This window comes from Triturus cristatus, chromosome 7 (genome assembly GCF_964204655.1).
Source record: "Triturus cristatus chromosome 7, aTriCri1.1, whole genome shotgun sequence".
Lineage (NCBI taxonomy): Eukaryota > Metazoa > Chordata > Amphibia > Caudata > Salamandridae > Triturus > Triturus cristatus.
This window is the reverse complement of record NC_140590.1, coordinates 1,232,022,170-1,232,044,035: the sequence shown is the minus strand read 5'-3', so window position 1 is coordinate 1,232,044,035 and position 21,866 is coordinate 1,232,022,170. Positions and strand designations below refer to the sequence as shown.

General features: G+C 42.8%; 1 pseudogene; it reads left to right on the top strand.

Moving 5' to 3' along the window:
• LOC146811693 (zinc-binding protein A33-like) overlaps positions 1-4,685 on the top strand; it is a 132,099-nt pseudogene extending 127,414 nt beyond the window's left edge.
• The last annotated feature ends 17,181 nt before the right edge of the window (positions 4,686-21,866 follow it).

Sequence of the window (21,866 nt, the reverse complement as noted above, 5' to 3'; positions counted from 1 at the left end):
TTTTATTCCTCTGTAGGTACACAATTGTCTCATCTCCTGGAATGTTAAGGTATCATACCTAGAGGGGGTCTTCTGCAGACCTGCCCCTCCTGAGAGAGCATCTACTTGATCTCCTCCCAGAGGCATGATCTAGTGAGGGTGTGGTGTGTGCACCTACCTACACTAGTTGTTTCTACTAAACCTCTCTAGTAGTTGTAGTCAGGGTGTGTTACTCCCTTCAACCTACAACCACTAAGTCCAGTAGGACTTAAGTATTATAAACTATGTTATATGTACCTAGACAATATCTGTGTGATCTTTCAATTTAGTATCTCAAGATTACAATGGTATTACAACAGCAAGCTCAGATCCCAACCGCTGCTCACCAATGTGAGAAGTTGGCCTGATGTATGATGTCACTAGTTATAGTGTACACCTTATATCAGTCCAAATACCCTTATGGTGATTGGTTGTAAAGTCAACCTTATAGACCAGCTATCCTAGTGGTAGCATGGACAAGAGCAGTCTTAGGCTAAACTCTGAATGGCATGTGAAGCCAGCTGTGATACCATATATAATCCCTTGAATACCAAATGAAAGGACACCACAACAGATATATATATAAAATAAAGTGTATTTATTCTAAGCAAACCCTCAGCACTCTTTATGAGTTTAGAGGTAAGTACAACACAGTCTTATTAATGCATACAGTAAGTCACACAGGTAAGTAATACAGTTAGGCCCTAGGGGCCACGCAAACCATATACTAAGTAAGTGGCATAAGAACCACTGTCACGGAAATAGAATAGGCCTAGGCCTAGGGAATCGCTGGGGCTACACTACACTAGCGTTAGTTAGGAAGTGGGAGGCCCACGGGATTCGTGTGCAGAGTGTAAACATTCACGCGTAATGCGTAAAAGTCAATAGAAATGTTACAGTTTAGAAATAGATAGATTTAGGACACTTCCGGAGTAGCTAGGAAGTTGAGACTTGAAAACTAGACACTAGGATAGTCACTATCCTGATGAGCACCGGAGTACCCAAGTTACCTAGCCCACAGGCTGCGGGTGCATAGGGGTGAAGATGCGTCGTTTTCGTCGTCGACTCCTATGGATGCCTGAAGAAAGATGCTGACAGGCAGTCAGGGGAGAGTGTCCGGTGGATCCCAAGCCTGGGATCAAGAAGAGAAGAAACCTGCAAGCAGAGGGGACAGAGTCAAGGTCACTAGCCAGTGACCACGTGGAACCAGGAAGGAACCAGGCGATGTCGTGAAGTGTTGCAGGTGAAGGTGAAGCTTGTCGCTGCAGCCAGGAGGACCAGGAAGCGTTGAGGACGACCAGGACCAGGAGGCGAGCTGTCCCACGAAGGCTCTTGCTGTCGGCGGCGTCGAAGTTGGACTAGGACTCACCAAGCCTTGGCAAGCGGAACCCACGAAGAACAAAGGACTTGCTTCTGGTGCAGACCAGGAAGGTCTGGGGTGCTTCTTCTTTGCAGAGAAGCGGGAGCCAGTCTGGAGGATCCAAACCAGTGCAGAAGATTTCAGGGTGCGTCGTCACAGAGGCCACTAGCCAGCGGGCAAGCAACCGGACAGACGCGGCAAGCAGGAAAATGCTGAAGGGCCCCACGCAGGACTCGTGGAGTGTGGGGGGCTGATCTTCGGTGCAGATGGTGCTTGGGGTTGGGGCTTCTCAATCCCCGGTGCACAACTTCGAGGGTACCTCAGAAGCTGCGCTGTAAGTTACTAGCCACTTTTCCCAGGTAGCCGGTCCCACGTTGCTCGTCGCCTCCACGGATCTCAGCTCTGCTGCAGATGTGGATGAGGGTCGGAGAAGTCTGGAAGTCAAGGCTCTGGTCGGGCTCTGCAGTCGGTTCCTCGTAGAACGGTCGCAAAGCAAAGGGTAGTCTCTTGATGGTGCCTGTTTGCACAGGGTAGCCACTCCTTGGCTACAAGGGAGATTCTTCAGTCTTCTTCTTTCGTCGAATGTCGAAGGTCCAGAGTTTCTGTTCAGTTTTGCAGGTTCAGGATAATCTAAAGTCTTGAGGCCCAACTCCCACTCTTATACTAATCTGGGGGGCTGGGATACCTGCTAGGTCACGCCTTATGGGTGGGACCTGGGAGGGGGTGGTTACACCCACTTCCCTTTGTCCAGTTTCGCGCCAGAGCTGGGGCTGGAGTGCCCCAGCGCCGGTTTGAACTGGACTATGCAAGGAACACCTTGTGTGCCCCAGGCATGTCTCATTCCTTTCAGCCCACCCTGCCCCAATACACTAAAGGCCGTCTGGGGAGGTGCTAGCACCTCCCCAAGCAGGAAACCTATTGTCCAGGCCTCCCTGGCTGGGATCACTCCCAGCAGCAGGAGGTCAGACTTGTGTCGTGGCAGCAGCATCCATTTTGTGATGCTGAGGCTTTGGTCAGAGGCTAACAGTTGAAGTATGATTTTAACATGTCTTTCCCTCTAGAAGGGGGGAATAATATTCTCATGTCCAGAAATGGCATGGGGGTATTATTCCCGAGTGTTAGACACCTTACACGACATGTTTTGATAAAGCCAAACCATAGTTACCATAACCGTCTAAGATTATAAGGCACTTTAAGAGTATATGGTAGGCTATATCATAGAACAGCTATAAGGACAAGGTTCCGAAAGCTGCAGACAGGCTCAGCTCATGCTAGAGCACCATCTCACATGTTACCAAGCACTCTGCCTCCAGGATTGTCAAGGCCTGCCATAGGAGTGACTGATAGGTACACATGTGTCTATATGTAAGTTAGGTATAGGAATACTACACCTAAGCAAGGGGTGATTACACGACCTTGCCCCAGCTGAGTGATCAGCCAGTTGTGTCAAAATGGAAGGCCAGGCCAGGGGTGGCACAATACATGCTGCAGCCCCTGGTAGGCCTAGGGTACACCTATGCCCTGGGTACCTAGGGTACACTGTACAGGGGCCAATAAGGTGATCCTATCCAAATGGGTTATGCACCTAAAGTACATAGTATTAATTTAGAGAGAGAACAGCAGGGCTGTGGGTCTGATTAGCAGGCCCACAGCCACATCTAAGTCGTAAACCAGTAAAGCAAAAGCAAAAAGTGGGGGTGAACATAGAAAGCAGACCCTACTCTCCTACACTTGGTATGTCACTTCAATTATTATTATACATGCCAGCCCTACTCCAATACCTCTGATTCAGACAGAATTTTTTACAGAGCCGAGCTTTGTCTTTTAATGGTGCCCCTCATTTCGAGAATGGAGACGAAACAAAAGTGACCCTTTCAACTATCACTGCTGTTCCTTGGGTCTTGGCCTTAGAAACTGAAATGACACACATTCGTCTTTGCTTCTGCTCCTTTAGGATCTCAAAGAGTTCATGGAAAGGTGAGTGTCTCAGCAACATTAGCTCGAAAAACTTGTCTTTTGTACTCTGATCAGTGTTATAACCGGTTGCCTTGTGCCCGCAGGTGCCAAGAACGGCAGGTTCAGATGGCGGCAGCCCGGCATTCAATAATGTCCAGAAAGCTGACATTGGGGCAGTTTAAGGGTCCTGTCCAGTTCGTGGCATGGAAGGCAATGAAGACCATCATCAACCCAAGTAAAGGAAACTCTACCGACAGCCCCTGTGTGAAGAGTCAACGGTGCTCCGATGGATCATGTCTTCAAGGAGATAGATGTCACCATCCAGGGTCCACTGGGCAGAATAACCGTCTTGTTTGGGGAAGGTGCCCTCTAAACCAGGGCAGGAGGGAGGCCGTGCTTTACAACCACTCCCTACTTTTATTCTGCAGCCTCTTTGCTAAAGCCCATTCTCCCCCAGGGATCTCCCAGGGGCCACCTAGAGATCCAAAGGGGACATGCTGAGAAACTGCATAGAGACACAGTATGGTGTACCCCTAGCCTCCAACTCACTTCTGACCAAAAAGCCATGGGTATCTGAGGGAGCTTCTCGCAGAGTTTCTTCAGTTTATCGGCAAACATGACTTTCTCCTTGCTGGCGACTGCACCAGCTCATGGATGCTCTTGAGACTTATATTCAGGGATTTTCTTCTGTGGTCCTATTGATCGGGACCATAGAAAATCAACGAGGGGTTGGAGTTTATGATGCACATCACCACAGTCCTGTGACTAATTAGCCTTTTCACTTACCTGCCATATTTGAATAACATTTCCCCTCTTATTTTCATCCAGATCTGTCTTGCCTCGTTCTGGATGCGGACAAGGTCCACCCTGACCTCCTCCTTTCTGAAGACCGGACTAGCGTGAAACAGGGCATCACTGAACCGCCTGGTGCTGGCAGACCAGACAAGGGCTTTCACACCATTTTTGCCCTTAGCCAGGTGGGGTTCACTACTGGGAGGTGGACGTGGGGAAGAAGACTTCCTGGACTGCGAGCATTGCGAGTGAACCCATCAGAATAAGGGAAGGTACTAAGCTGAAGGAGGGCACGGACACCTGGGCCATCTGGCTGCGCAACGGCTTTATCTAACGGGAATCTGCAAAGCCGCTGATTCTAAAGGCGAAACCTCAAAAGCTAGGAGTGTACCTGTACTATGAGGAGGGTCAGATATCCTTCTACAATTCTGAAGATATGTCCCACCTCTGCACTTTCACTGACAGCTTTTTGGGAAAGCTGTATCTCTTTTTTGACCCAGGGCTCAGCGACTCGGGATCGAATGTCGAGTCTCTCAGTATCATCCACATCATGGTTTAGGTCCTGTACTTCCCAAGAACAGCCCTCATCTGTTGTCCCAGATCACACAACAACAGGGTCTATCACAGACCTAATCTTGAATAGATCAGATGTTCGAAGAGCAATTAACCAATCAGCAAGAAGCATGTGAGAAAGCTCTCTTCTTTCTGTCGCTGACAACTGTACATGTGGGCCTGCTTGCGAGACAGTCATTTCAGTGAAGAAGCACTTATTTGTAATGTTCTTAATTATGACTTAAATTGTAAAGAACTGTAAGTAGAGCTGAAAAACAATTGTCATGTGCTTCCAAAAGAATATTAAGAAATCGTGGATTTTTAAAACCCGACTAATAGCTCTGTGGTTGGCTGGATTTTTATAACGTTCATCCTTTATACAGTGTGTTAATAAAAAATGTCAAGACAATAAAGTTTGACTTTATTGAATGCTGAACGGACCACTGACAGCATGACTGTACTTTTTTTCCCCTTCAAATCTTTCAATCTTTAAAAAAATTACAATGTCACAGGACAGAACATTAATCATGGATATAGGGGCGCTTTTACGGCCCATCCCCTCAAGCATGTCAATCAGCATGACTATATTAGACCAGTCTGTGCTCTCCTCCCTGAGTCTCTATCCACAGCACCTTTTTTAATAGATTGATAGGAATTTATCCAGAATGCAATGGGACTGTAAATTGTTGATCCACTTACACGATGCAGGGCAACCTAGCTCAACATTTGCTGTGCTCCTTCGTTAGAACATGGATTGCAGTTTTTCATAAATAGCCTGTAATCACAGAGTGTGTTCTTCAGTGTGTTTCCGGGAAGTCGACCTAGAAAGAGTGTGTTGGGACATCCCTTTGAACATGCAGCTAGTCAATCTTCAGCACACCCCTTCGGACGAGGTCAAAGAAAAGGCACTCTTATTAACCCGGGGTGGGGTGAGCACGGCGCTGCCATGCTCGCGACGGAACCACTCCGTCATGAGTCACGGGCGAGCTGTGCTCATGACGGAGTGGTTCCGTCACGACTCCGCCCACTCATTAATTCGCCCGCACAGGCGGGGAATCAGCGACGCGTGGGCAGAGCGGCCGCAGCATGACGGAACCACTCCGTCATGAGCACACGCCGCCCGTGGCTCATGATGGAGTGGTTCCGTCATGGGCACGCAAGGGGTTAAATTGATACCACTCTGGGGTAATTAAAGCTGTATATGTTCTAAAATCTGAAGGCAGCAGCACATGGTGGAAGTGACGCAGCTGAGATTTTAACCGTGGTAAAGACCGACACCCACCTGATGGTAGACATTTCTCAAATTTACCAGAGTATATCTTGGTTAATCAATATACTTTTGTGGACATCCCTCTTAATCAATGCAGAGTCTGATCTTACCATTAGATACACAAGCAACGAAAATAGAATCAGTCCTTTCAGAAGTTCTTAAGTTTCAAAATGATCAGCACTTACTGTTTTATGGTTCAAATCTATTTTTATTCATTTTTGACAAATAACATATATACTCACTTACATTAAACAGACGGTGAGGTACTTTCAGGTGGGAACAAGAGTAAGAGGAAAGAGTGCAGTCTGGAAGTATTGGTGGAAGTGGGTGGTAACCTCAAAGCACTCACTGTTTCAGATTAACCGTGTGCATAAATCCATATTGCTTTGCTGATTTGGTTATTGGACTTGGCTTTTTATTTTTTGCAACAAGCGATTTCCTCTCTTACAAAGGATACTTCAGGGATTTCTGTATCATTATCCCCACAACCAAATCAAGTAAACATGCAGTCTCCAGGGTATCACAAGTAAGAAGTTTGGGGGTACAGAATAACCTCCTGCCCTTGATGCTTTTTCTTCCCTAGTGTTGTGTAGATCCTTCGAAGAGTAATCTCTGGTCCTTGCCCGCAACCCCTCACCTATCCCATCTGATTAGTAGAGACTTGATGATCTCTTGCTGCTAGTATGAATTACGAGCTTGGTTAGCACACCCAGCAGCCACACTGAGACACTATCGCAAATTTTGGATTCCTCAAGTACTTTTTCATATTTCTTCATCTCTATCCCAGTTATCTCCGTCCAGGCCACCTAATTGTATTTTTCCTGATATTTTAAGCTTATCTCATACTGAGCTTGTTCTTTTAATAAAGATTACCTGGCCAGATGCTAGCTAGTGTCTGTGCCTTTGTATCTCTTATTCAGCAGCACATGCAGAGAACTCTAATATGATTCTAGGCCTCTTGAGCCATATTGTTATGGAAGTTCAAAGTCTGATCATATCTGAAGAAGGAGGAAATACCCTTCTGAGACTGTCAACCTCTATGTTTTATGAGCCCAGCAGATATGATGCCACCATTGACAGAAGATCTGTGCCAGCCCAGAAAGGAATCTTGCATACCACCAATTCCAAAGAGAGTTAGATGTTGTTATCCTTGTCAATTGATGTAGATAATCTTGAGGAATCCTCATCGTGCAACTCATACAGATGTCCGACAGTTCCTATCAATTTGACAAATGCCAAGATTGCTACAATAGCCACAGGCTTTGCGCTGAAGGATGCACTACATTCACACCCCAACCCTTGATGTTAGAATCCGTTGTTGCTGCAGCAGAAGTGTTCAGCAGCCATCACCTGAGGGGCTTTTAGGCACCAGTCCAGCTTGATCCAATCCAATCCAATCCAACACCATGACTTTCCCTTGGAATTCTTCCAACGCTCTATGCTATTTGCTAAATTGATCCTAAACTGCAGGCTATATTTGTAAACATGCCCATGGAACAACAACCAACATGCACCAACTAAAATCCCTGAGAATGAAGCTGGGGCTTAGCTATCTGTGGTGCAGCCATTGCAGTAGAACGGGCCATGATTGGTGGAGGGCCTAGTCTCCCTTGCATCAGTTCAGTTTACTACTAGTACCCAGTTTTTTCAGTGTCTGGTGCATTGCTTTGTATTTGCTTCAGAGCTTAATTTGCAAAAGAATGAGCGCCACTGCCCAAAGCTGTGCTTCGAAGCCTGCAGCGCTCTTAAATGTCAGCATGCCAAATGGTAGTCTTGAATCCCCCTCAGGCCTCTTTAATCCACTAGCAGAACTTTCTGCCCCTTTATCTCTCTCTTGCAGGTTCCTGCTTTCTTCATTTGTGATGGTTTTCTGTTTTTCTCAGCTTCTTATTCCTGGTTTTCCCTCTCTTGCTCTCGGTCACTGTTGGATGAGGAAAAATAAGTGCCTGTCCTCAAAAGTGAGTGTCGGTGTGCCTCACCTGCACCCACCGGCTCTAATTAAGCACCGATTTGCTCTAAGAGGGGAAGAAGGGCATTTAGGTAGCCACAGGGAAGAAAAGATGAACAGAGAGGAAAGCAAATAAAAGGGTGGGGAAATATAGTAATAAAACGAGAAGGGATTAGAGATACAAGGGAGAATGGAAAGGTAGAGGAGATGGATGTAGTGGGGAGCGAAATAGAGGAACACATGGGAGAGAAGCAACAATAAAAATCTAAGAGAATGGTATGAAGAGAATAGGGATCCAAGTTAGAGTGCAATGAGGGTGGAAGGTAGAAAGTAGCAAGATATAGAGGTAGAGAGATGAAGGGAGAATCGAGATATCCAAGAAACTTTACCTAGATATGGGGATAATTGTAAGCCTGAAAGAAGAGCCTAAAGGTAGAGGGACAGTGGGGGAGACAGAAAGGTGTACAGTAGCTAAATACAGAAGGATGAAATGGTACAGGGGAGAATTGGGAAAACAGGAGAGAGAAGAGAAGGGAGAGAAGGAATGGAAATAAAAAGGGACTACATGGATGCAAGAAAGAGAGAGGCAGGGCAGAATGTAAACATCAGTGGAGAATGGAGCGAAGGAGAGAGGAAGTGGAGAGAGACACTGGTGGAAATGGGGAAGAGTGAAAGGAAAGTAGATGACCCAGAGGAAGCAAGAGGAGAGTAGAATGGAGATCTACGAGGAAGGATGTAGAAATAAGGGACTAATAGGGAAGAGTGGGGGAACGTAAAAAGATAGGGGACCAGAGTAAATGGGCAACAGAGATGCAGGGGAAAAGGAAGAGAGAAAAAAGTGTGGAAAACAACCACCAGTCGACACTGAAGAGAGGAAAGGAAAGTGGAAAGATAGAGGGGGTTGGGGTAAAGCGAGTGGTGCAAGGTACTGTGAAATGTAGGGAAAGGGAGGGACTCGGACATTCAGGGTGTGATGCACGGGCACAGGGTTGTGAAAAAGTATAGAGGAGCAGAAGTATAGCTATAATTAGTGCAGCAAGTGTTGTGGTGCTGGAGCTTAGGGGTGTGCAGCCCCATTTCACCCCAATTTCGGTTGTTTATTGTTAAACCCAACCAATGGGATAGGGGTAGGGGACTTCTATTCGATACTTGCATTTGGGCCCAAGCCAGCCTTGCAACACCACCGGTTCAAGGAACCAACACCATGACATGATGACTCCCACCATCGCAATGTTTGAAACGCAGTTTCAGTCAAAGTTACGGATGTTCTTGTTTACTGAATTTTTGATAAGTGTTATTTGCTTGTGTGCATCAACCAAGGTCTGGCATTCAGGGGCTTTGCCAAAAGTGCTGCAGCGGGAGTAGATGCCACAGGGGCCAGACATGAGAGGGTCCCAAGCTTGATATGCACTTCAAGTTTAGGGACTAAATTGTGGCACCCAGGCTTGGGAGAAGAAAGCAGGGTACTGTCGCAGCAGGCACAGAAAGAGGCAGGCTGCACAGAAACACAGCATTACTAGTCAGTGTGCAGTTGTGCATGCTGGTGTCGACAATACAGTCAAACCTTCTGGCTCTGCCAAAGTTTGTTCATCTTCAGTTTTAGATGAGTGGAAATGTGTAAGTTATTCTTTCCCAATAAGATTTCAGCAGGACATGCTTTGGTAGAGGTGCCAATGCTCCAGCGTGGAGTGCAAAATATCCCTCCCTCCGTCACAGAACAAAGATCTCACAAACACACACTAACCATACATTCGCTGGTGGGGCCCATAACACCAACATTCACTCACCATCAATCTGTGTTTCTTGGGAGGCGATTATCTTCCAAATGCTGGCATGAAAGGAATTACCTATTTCACCCTAAAGAGCAGCAAATCTACGTAACCTTCCGATACTCATTAGGCCCTGAACTTCACCTTTTAGTATTTCTCTCATAAATCGGGATGGATCAGTTAGTTGCAGGTTTAGGTTAACTTCCAAGTTTCTAATTTACCTTTCATCAATACATTTTCAATGAATAAACAACCCAACTCATTCTGTAGTTATTCAATTCAATCTTTATCTAATTAATGTAAATTAAATCATTCATTTAATCAAGTTGCCAATCATATTTACCTATTCTGGCTAATTGTCGTCCTCTATGTCAAATCTGGTAGTCTCGCAAATCTATGCCCATCAAAGTTAGTAATTTCAGTTCATCAGGAGTTTGGGCATTAATTCAGTCTGTCAAAGATTCAGGGAAACAGCTGTCCTGCAGTGTCACCGTCCTCTCCGTCAGCATAACGTCAGGAAATCGAGAAAGGCCAGAAACGATCCCGCACCAACCTCTCTATTCTACCATAATTTATAGTAAAAATCATTGAGAAATTGTAACAAAAATGGGTCTTCAGTTCCTCTGATTGGTCAATCGAAATCGTCTGACAGGGTTCACACCAAATAATGTCTCTGATGTCATCAATCTTGCTTGTTCCGGTTTTTAGAAGCACATTATTGTTCTTTCTGAAAAGCTGGCTTGCTTCCCAGGATGACCTTGATGGGTACAGTCTGGTTAGGGTCATGACGAGGCCACTGTAGCTGGCGTCAGCGCAGGCGCACTTCACCCAAGCCTCATACAGCATCGACAGTCGGGTTAGGTACCAGAGGCAGCCATTTTGTGGCAGGCCCAAACGGTCAACTTAAGCAAAAGAAACACAAAACATAATTAATACATAAAAATGACTAAATAAATGTTATTCCCTCACTAATACCCATATGTGTGTGTATTTATCTAGCAATAAGCAACACTCAAGCGGTTTTATACTTACAAAATCAAGCACAAATCACAAATATATCACAAAAGCGACATATATCATGCAATATTCTAATTGTCTATCATTAGTATGCGTACATAATTTAGTTCACGATTTAATAAAGTCATGCCAAGCAATCCCACGTGTATTTCAATCATTAATAACGTTTATTAGTAACTTCCACATCAGTCCATTAATTTGATTATAATTAATTAATTAATCTAATTAATAAACATGCAAAATGGGGAGGGTATACAACATTTTTGTATTACCCGCTCCAGCAATCCCCCCTTGGGTGATTTTATCACCATACCACCCAAAAATTTGGTTCTGTCTTTACGGAATCTTTAAATGTTTTCTTGCTCTTAATCATAATTCAGTTTCACCTACGTCTTCTCTTTTTGCTGATTCATACATACTCTCCTTCCACTCCTCCAATTCTATCTCCTCAATTTCCCTTTCTTGTTTCTTAACTTTTCATTTTAATTTTTCGCTTTTTACTCTTTTCTTGTTTTTATTATTTTTACAACAAATACAACCTAATCTTATCACTAATATTATGCAAATTACACATGTTAATGGAAACAATATTTTGCCTACAAATGTACTACCAAGCTTTACTAAGAAATTTTTAATAGCAGCTATTTTCTTTCCAATTTTTTCCCAAACACCTTCAGCCTCCAGTGGTACTATTTCATCATGCAATTCAGTAATATTCCTAATATAAATTTTCAGATCTTTGCTTTCGTCAGGAATGTAAGTACAACAATGTTGAACTTTCAGTATTCCACAGACTCCACCCTCTTTTGCCAATATTATATCAAGGGAAAGTCGATTTTGCATTACCATAGCACGCATGACAACCATTTCAGTGTCTACCAATAAGAATCCTCCAGCGGTGCTTGTTGACATGCGATCCACTACTGTTGAAAGTCTTCTAATTTTGTTTGCATTCAGAGATATTCCCACTGCTGGTATCAATGCTCCAAAAATGTCACCTACAATTTCTGCCCAAGATTCTCTGTTACTCCTCGCTAAATGATTACTTAAACTATGTACACCATTTTCTCCTCTATCCATATGAATTTTTTTCGCAAAGACCAGGCCTACATAACATGTGCCATACCAATGGCCTGGCAAACGATAATATGCCCTGTTCCCACAAATAAAGTATAATCCAGGAAAGACTGGATCTTTTACGCCTTTAAATCCCCATCCACCCATGATTCGATATGTATCATGGCACTCACTATTACCTAGAAAATAATTATCATACACAGTTTGATTCCTTCGAATGCAAAATTTCCCTTTCTGAGGCCAATCTAAAGCTATAGTTGGACCAGCTTCTCCTTTCAAGTGTTTTTCTCTTTCTACATCCCAGACTGTTTACTCCACTTTCCCTTCTGTTGCTTTTCTTTGCATTTTCAGTCTTCTTTCTTCAACCATGTCTAAGAATGTCCTTTCCTCTTTCTTCAAACTGCATGTCAAATTGTTTCTAAAAATATATTCTAATGTTAGTTCTTTAGTTTCTAAGAAAAATTCACCTAATACCCTAGCAGGTTTTACTTTGTTTAGTGTATTAAAAGAAGGCACTTGCGCAAAAATGTTATCTACATCTGAAAAGTAATATTCTAATTTCCCTGTCTGGTAAAATAAACTAGCTATTACACATGTTATTCCATACGTTGCTAGAAGGTGATGATAAGTCACTCCTTCAGAAACAGATGCAGGCAACTAAATGCATACGTAGCAGTCCCGTACGTCCATTGTCTTTATATATTCATACAATAATTTTGAAAACACATTATTAGAAAAATCTGTTATTGACCTGTCTTTATGCAAATAATTATTATCTATTCTAGTTGGAACTACCTTTGGAATCTTCCCTATATTAGTTTTGTTCAAACTATGTCCCTCCAATGTATCTATGATAACCTTAAAGGAAATAACAAGAGCAAGGATGCTCCAGAAAAGCATTAATAATCCTGTACAACAACAACACATTTTACACCATCTTTTCATGAATGTGCATCTATCTTTGCTACTATCTATGTTAGCCATCTTTGTTAAAATGGACCCTGTGTTTTGACTTAGCCTCTTTCACTTCACAACTAGTTTTCTAACCTAAGGCTCTAACACCTATTTGGTTCTACCAGTATCTATCCTTTGATTTAATTTCTTGTTCTCTTCATCAACAGCTTTCTTGATTTATTCAGTTTGGCATCTTATCATCCTTCACTTTCCTTTCGTAATCCAAATACAGAATTTCCTGAATTTCCGTTTCTTCTTCTCCAATGTCGGACAAGAGAACTCTCAGGATTTCCGATTCTACTTCTTCTTCAACCACTTTTAGTACAGCCTCCTCTGGATTTCCTTGACTATCTGCCTATTGTCCCTTTTCAGGCAGAGCCAAGTACGTCCATTCCGGTGACTTATACTTCTGGTTAGGTTTCTTTGTTCTTTTACTGTCTTTATCCTCAGTTATTTCGTCTTCTTTTTATTTTTCTTGACTTGTCACTTCATTCACCCGTTAAGCTCTTGGTGAATTCACTTGTGTCAGTCGATATCTCAATTTCCTTCTTTTATTGGGCCAAACGTCATCTTTTGCAACTCTCTTTACTTTACTTCCTTTGTCGTTCTTTTCATTCCTCCAAGCTCTCTTTCTTAGAACTCGAACTTCAGATACTTCATTTTCACTCTCTTCAGATTCTGTCTCAACTTGCCTTGTCTTTTCAACGATTTCTTCTTCCACCACTTGTTTTGTTTTCCCTACTTCTGTCCCTCCTCGGATTTCTGACACGCAATCTTCCTGCTGGCTACTTGTCCCTTCACCTAACTGGATGTTGCAGTTCCCTACACCTCCTCGGGGGTCTTCCGCAGAAATCTGTCCCTCTCTCTCTGTACCTGTCTCTTGTTCACTTAAATTTGTTATTTCCGGTGGAATTTCTCTCAGTCTCTCATCTGGTACTTCCTTCTCACGAATTTCTTTTATTGTTTTTTCAGTACTTTTTCCTCTTTTCTTTCTGTGTTCTTTTTTAGAACCCTGCGCTTCTTGCTCGTTTCCAGAATCGCTGGATTCAGAAATCTGCAATCTTCTTCTCAGAGAGCTACTTCTGGGGACCAAAGCTGGACTTGGTTCTGTTTCCCCCCTTTCAGAGTTTTCTCGTGTCTTCAACTCTTCGTCATCTGACTCAGTACTTGATTCTGATTCATCAAAATATTATTTTCCTGTGCTGTCCACTGGATTCGGAATTCTCAATGTGTGACTTGCGTGGATCCAGTTTTTCAGTCCAGCACACTTCACAGCAGTTGTCGTGGTCAGAATGACTTGTCTTGGTTTTCCCCACCTTGGAACCAAACAATTTCTTCTTCTGTGGACCTTTATCCTTACCCAGTCACCTGGGCTCAGATCATGGGCTGGCTTCTTTTCAAGTGTGGTGGCATCCGCTCCAACCTGATGAAATACAGAATGAACTGCGTCAGCCAGGCCTTTACAGTATTCCAACACCATGTCATCAGTTATAGTCATCAGCTTGTTGACTGGTATAAACACGTGTCTCATTGCTCGACCCATGATTATTTCATGAGGACTTAATCCTGTAGTTCTGTCTGGAATTGATCTAATAGTCATGAGTACCAGAGGCAAGACATCAGGCCATTTCATACCTGTGGCCAAACACATTTTCTCTATTCTATTTTTGATAGTACCATTCATCTGTTCGACCACGCCAGAAGCCTCTGGTCGGTATGCACAATGTAGTTTTTGTTGTACATTCAATGCTTCACAAATTAATCCTACAATCTCATTATGGAAATGTCCTCCTTAGTCTGATTCAATTGTCACTGGGAACCCGAACCTTGGAATGAACTCTCTCAGCAGTAGCTTGGCTACTGTCATCCCATCATTTCTTCTTGTTGGGAATGCTTCCACCCACCTAGAGAATAGGCAGACCACAACCAAAACATACCTCAGTCTGTTACAGGGAGGCATTTCAATGAAATCTACTTGCATTCTGGTGAAAGGCCCTCCTTCTCGACCTATTGTTCCCAGACTCACTACTGTCTTTCTCCCAGGATTGTATTGCTGACATATTAGGCATCTTTGACAAAGACTTTCTGCTACAAGTCTGAATTTTGCATTGTACCAGGTCTGCTTAAATGACCTGATCATGGCATCTCTCTCTATATGTCCATGGCCATGATACATCCGCGCCATGATAGACATCATGCTATCAGGCATGACTGGTCTTCCATCTCGATAGACCCACACATGATCCTTTTCCCTTGGGGCACATCCTGCTTTTACCCACTGTCTCATTTCCTCATCTCCTGCCTCTTCTTGCAATTGTCTTACCTCTTCCCAAGTTCCTACAATGTTAGTAAACATCAATGAGCAAGAAGACATTTCTCTTTCCTTAGCCTGATTGACCGAATTCTGATTACGTGCACAATACTGTGCCATGTCATTGGCGTATCGATTTCCTGTGGCAATATAATCACCACCCTAACTATGGGCAGCACATTTTACAACAGCCAATTGTCTAGGCAGCTGTATCGCCTCAAGCAATTTTCCAACCACTTCAGCATTCTTAATAGGAGTTCCACTCGAGGTCAGGAAACCTCTTTGTAGCCATAGTTGGCCAAAGTCATGGACCACTCCAAATCCATACTGGCTGTCAGTTATCACAGTCACTCTCACACTTTTCCCAATCTTGCATGCTCTAGTCAAAGCCACGAGCTCTGCTACTTGGGCCGATTTTACTCCTTTCAAATAGGATGCTTCTATTACTGCTGCGACTGTGCATACTGCATACGCTGCACTCAGCACTCCATCTGTTCTCAAGCATGACCCATCAACGAACATCACAAAATCACTTTCTGGCAAAGGTACATCCTTTATATCTGGTCGTGGTTTTGTACAAAAATCAAGTACATCCAAACAATCATGATCCACCTAATCTCTTACTTCCACAATCTCAGCATCAGGCAACAAAGTTGCAGGATTCACATTCAAACATCTTGCAAGACTCACATTAGTTGCACCCAATATGACCTTTTCATATTTAGTCAGCCGACTGTGTGTCATATACTGAGTACGACTCCTTGTTAACAGAATCGCTACATCATGAGGTACAAACACTTTCAATGGATATCCCATCACAATTCCTTCACTCTGTTCCAAACTTCGACATATTGCAGCCCCCGCTTTCAAATATCCAGGTAAAGCTACAGCTACTGGATCAAGCATTGATGAAAAATATGCAATTGGTCTCCTCAGTTTTCCATGCTTCTGGATCAACAAGAAAGTGCACATCCATTTCTCTCACTGCAATACAACTCAAATTCTTTCTCATAGTCAGGCATACCTAATGCAGGTGCTTCACACAAACCATCTCTCAATTTTCTAAATGCTGCCAATTCCTCCTTGTTCAATTCAATGGGATCTTTCACATCACTTCTCGTCAATCGCACCAAAGGTTTTGCGATCAAGGAGAAGTTGCTGATCCACTGACAACAGTATCCAACCATTCCCAAAAAATTCTCACCTCTCTTTGAGTCATGGGAGCTCTTTCATTATCCTGATTCTGTCCATGGTTATTTTCCTTAGTCCTTTCTCAATGTTATGTCCCAAATACTGTACTTCCTTTTTACAAAACTGTAATTTTGATGGTGACACTTTAAGTCCTCCATCTGCCAAATGATTCAGCAAGGCTATCGTGTCTACCTCATAGGCTTCACGTGTTTTTGACGCTACCAAAAGGTTGTCAATGTATTGAACGAACACTGAATTCTCGGGCATTTCTAGACTCTCCAAAGATTTCTTCAATAGCTGATTAAATATTGAGGGACTCTCTGTATACCCCTGTGGGATTCGGCACCATGCCAAAATACGCTCACCAAAACAAAACGCAAAAATTTGCTGACTGTCGTGGTGCAATGGGATGGAAAAGAAAGCATGAAACAGATCAATCACCGTATACCATTCTGCATCATGGGGAATCTGATATAAAATCACTGATGGATTTGGTACAATGGGACAACATGATACCCCAATTTTATTCACCTTTCTCAGATCTTGCACTATCCTGAATTTCCCATTCGGCTTTTTCAGTCCCATTATCGGTGAATTACATGGACTACTCATTATTTCTCTCAAAATTCCTTGCCTGATCATTTTCTCTATTGCAGGAGTTACTCCTTCAATTATTTCAGGTGTCAATTTGTATTGCGGAACATTTGGATATGTTACTCCTTCTTTTACTGTTATTTTTATTGGATCTACATTTCTCATTAGCCCTACATCTTCTCTAGTGAAATCCCAAACTTCTGCTTTTACAGATTGTCACAATTCTTTAGGTAATTCATCAGGATTGAACACAGCATATGTTTCAGTAACTTCATTTTCTCTGTTAGCTATGGTCATTTTATACAGTACATCATCATCCGGTGTTTCAAAAGCTATTCCATCCGGAGTACAGAATATAGTGCAATTCATTTTGCACAACAGGTCCCTACCTAATAAATTCACAGGACTGGTGTCGCACACCACAAAGCGGTGCATTTCTCAAAATGTCCCTATGCTAACTTTCACTGGTTCTGTAAGGTATGTTTTAATCTGTCTGTTGGACACACCAATAACTTGGATCGTTTCATCCGAGAGAGGAAGATTCTTAACATCAGCTGATCTAACAATTGATCGAGTAGCACCAGTATCCACTAGGAAAGTAATATTTTCATCATTAACCTTCCCATCTACAAAAGGTCCTGTCAGGTCTACTTCTAGAGTTGCGCCAAGTACGCACTCTCCTTCCTCCCTTCGGCACCGTCAATAGCTCTCTTCTGAGTCACTCTCATCGCGTTGCAGCCAATACTGCGAGACAGCGCTAGCGCGTGGCAGCTTATTTAGCTGTTCTTCATTGTAGAATCCCGATTCACTACTATACTTCTGTGAGTTTCTGCTCTGTGGAAAAGGCAGTTTTGGCACCTGATTCTGTGGGGGAACAACTTGCTGCTGTTTCTGCAGTTGACCACTCACCTCATGCTGCACCTGTGGGTTCAATGATGGATTTTCATTATTAGTACTTGGGGGAAATTTACACTCGGATTTCCAATGCCCTATCCTACCACAATTATGACACGGAAATTTCTTTTTAGCTTCTTCAATATTCCCTTTATATTTCCCAGGATTAAATTTCGGCTTTGAACCTGCTTGTTCCACTAATTGTGCTTCTTGTCTCTCCGCTACCTTTACCTGTGCCCACATTGCCTTCTCTTTTAGTTTCCGCTGTTTTGCTTCAATTTCATCACTGAAATATTTAGCATGTCTCAATACTTCATCTATTTTCTTGTTTTGCCAATCTACCGTATGCTGTTTAATCATTTCACCAATTTCTGGACGTAAACCATATACAAATCTGTATACAAAATGACACTAATCCTTTTCACTCAGATTCTCATCTTCGCTAAACTGCTTAAAAGCTAGTATTAGCCTCTCATAATATGCATGGACTGACTCTTTACTTTCTTGGTGTGTTCGATCAATTTGTACCCAATCTGTCTCTTTAGGGGGCACTTTGTTTTTCAAAAATACCATAACCTGCTCATATTTCTTCATTACCTCAGGATCTGGAGCTCCTGTTTTAGGGTCCCTAGGATATTCCTGGGTTGGCCAATTAATCATGAGCTTGCACTCTGTCCATAGATCTGCTGGTACAATTATGTCAGACTATTCAAATCAATCCATAATACTTTAGACAATTTCACAAATCTGTCTACCTGCCTGTACCACTCGAGGGGCTTCTCACGCAGTCGAAGGAAATCATTTGTAAAAGACAAAATATCCTGTCTTGTCCATGGGACATGTACATATCCTCCTCCTGGAATCTCTCTCATAGGGCATTCTGTCACTACCTTTTCCTTTTCTCTTACAGGAAATGCTGAAAATGTCTTATCTTAGGCATCATCACGTGTCCTATACCACCTGCTTCTCCATTTATCCACATCTCCCCATTTTCTCAGCAAAATGATTATGTCCTTAATTTGACCTATTCGTCCTGTGGTGTTCATATTTTCAATATCCTTTTCAGTGAAATCTACTCGATATGGTTTCTGTAAGGCTTTTACCTTTTCAATATCAATGCCCATCTCATTTGCCACTTCTTCTAACCTTTCATGTAAGTTCTTTGCTCTCCAGGTCACACTTTTGCACAAAAATAATAATTCTTCATCCTGATAGGTTTTCAATTTTTCTGTTGGGATAGTCCCTACTATTAATTCTTCCAATACCATTCGTAACTTGGCCACATCAATTGATTGGGATTCTTTGTCTTTCCTCTGCAAGCTTCTTAACCATTCACTTAACTCCTCTGTCGATGGTCCTACTGGTTTTTCTACATTTCCTTGTCCAAAATCTTTTTGTGTCTCTGACACTGTCTCTATCATTGTCATACGTCTCTCTGCACAATTCTGACCTACAAACGGGTTATTTGAAAAATTCGGTTCAATTACACTCATAGTCTGTCTCCATGGATTGTCATTCTGACTCACTCTTGGTTGTTCTACCGGTTTATTGCTTCTGTAAGGGACTGTCAAACAATGCTCACTGTCCTTCTGTTTGTCAAAAATAGGCATTACTGGACCTATCGTTACTGGAACAGCTACAGCTTCTAGATTCTTAGTCAATTTTCTTATTTTCTCAGTTAATTCTAGGGTCGTTTTCGCTAATTCTACAGAATTTTATCCATCTGTTTTTTCTTCCAACCTCTTTTCTACTTCTCTAGTAGCATTGTTTTTACCCAAACTTAGGGATTCTGGTTCCGATTTTATGATTCGCATTGTTTCTCTCATTGGGGCACTTGGAGTTAATATTTCTGGTTCTGGTCGATACGGTGGTGGATTTTTATAGAACATATCATCAAGAACATCATCCTCGGACTCATTCACTCCGTACCCTCTCGACTCCACATTATGTCTTTTTTCTACACACTTTCGTCCTTCATTCTCTCCTACAGTTCTTACTGGGAACACACCCTCAGTCATACTCGCATCCCGCCATCTTCTCATTCGATCATTATGCGTTTCATGTCCGTATGGTCTTCCAAACAGGTGCCTATATCCTCTACCATTTCTTTGTCTCTCTCGTTCATGCATTTCGTCTTCCCATTCCGTCAAAGCCTCAAACTGTGTCGGTCTAGGTCTTGGCTCTAAATTCATCATTTTCTCTCTCCAATTTTTCAAAACAGCCAAATTAAATGAACCATGTTCTGGGAAAGCTAATACTCCGTCTTCTTTTGTGTATCTCACCCAGTTATCTAACCAAATACAAGTGTGATACCCATATTTCGCAATCATAAAGGATGCGGGGGGTTTCGGTGGAGGAAGTAACTGTCCTTCCCTAGTTTTGACCGGTTTATCTTTCTTAAACCACTTCTTGATTCTTCCTAACCATTACTTTTTCTCTTTTTCTGGTGGATCGTAATACATTTTCTTGCCTTTCGTGTATCGCTAGTCTCTCTTTACAACAGTACCGTTATTCTATCCAATCACAGCGCGACTCACACTAACGCACCAATTCAGAGCGTCTACGTCACTGTCACAATCCTCAAATCTCAGTGCGACTCACACTAATGCACCAATAAGGAGCGTCTACGTCACCCTGTATTTCTCCACTCCTAGCGCGGCGAACACTAACGCACCAATCCGGAGCGTTTCACAGTTCTGACCGACTGTCCAATCCCAGCGCGGTCGTTCTGACGTCAGCAGCCGCTGCGGCAGCTCTTGCTACCGTCTCCTGTCTACCCCTCCCTTACAAATCTGCTCCGTAAGTTTTTGTTTCAATTTCTACACTTCTGTTAGTAACAACATAGAAACGTCTCCATTGTCCGCTTCGCTAACCAAAGAACAGCAAAAGACCTTTCTCACGAGAATTCCGTCTTTCCCGAGAACAGCGCTTACCTCTGCCCTACCACGGAATCGTTACTTTCGTTGATAAAGTAGCACATCCCTCTACTTCACCCTTCTAACAAGCATTAGCTAATTGTTTCTCTAGTATTTAAGACACATAGTTGGAGACCCAATGCTCCTGAGAAATAAATACAGAGTTTCGCAATTAACCCGAATGCCTTTACATTCACGCACGTTCACACAAGAAAAATGTAGTACATTCACACAGAATCCTGTCTTTCCCGAGAACAGCGAACAGTCTGTTCTACTACAGAATTATGACATACGTTAACAAAGCAGCGCTTACCTCTCCTTTGTCCTTCTAACAAGCTCAGAGAGTACCTATTACCTTTCCAGTGATAAGCGTTATCGGAATGCCAGTTGGATCCCTGGTACCTAAGACCAGAATTTCACAGGTAACCTTCGCTATCATACACACTTCTTTCACACAGAAAATGTCTCTAATGGCAACACACGACGATGCTACCGAATTGAACCCAGACAATGCGTCGTGCAACTTCAATTGTCACACGTTTTCTCCTGTGTACCTACAGGGCAACAACAATTCCGTCTTTCTCGAGAGCAGCGCTTACCTCTGCTCTACTACGGAACCGTTACAAACTTCCGACTTCCTACATCCCAGACGCCGTGCAAACAACATATAACTCAACATAGAATGTTAGTACATAAATCAATATCAATCAATAGTCAATAATCAATAAGCAATGTACAAGCAATAATCACCAAACCAAAACAATAACAACCATCATTCTGCTACCAGAAAAACTGCTCCAGCGTGGAGTGCAAAATATCCCTCCCTCCGTCACAGACCAAAGATCTCACAAACACACACTAATCATACATTAGCTGGTGGGGCCCATAACACCAACATTCACTCACCATCAATCTGTGTTTCTTGGAAGGCGATTATCTTCCAAACGCTGGCATGAAAGGAATTACCTTTTTCACCCTAATGAGCAACAAATCTACGTAACCTTCCAATACTCATTAGGCCCTGAACTTCACCTTTTAGTATTCCTCTCATAAATCGGGATGGATCAGTTAGTTGCAGGTTTAGGTTAACTTCCAATTCTCTAATTTACCTTTCATTAATACATTTTCAATGAATAAACAACCCAACTCATTCTGTAGTTATTCAATTCAATCTTTATCTAATTAATGTAAATTAAATCATTCATGTAATCAAGTTGCCAATCATATTTACCTATTCTGGCTAATTGT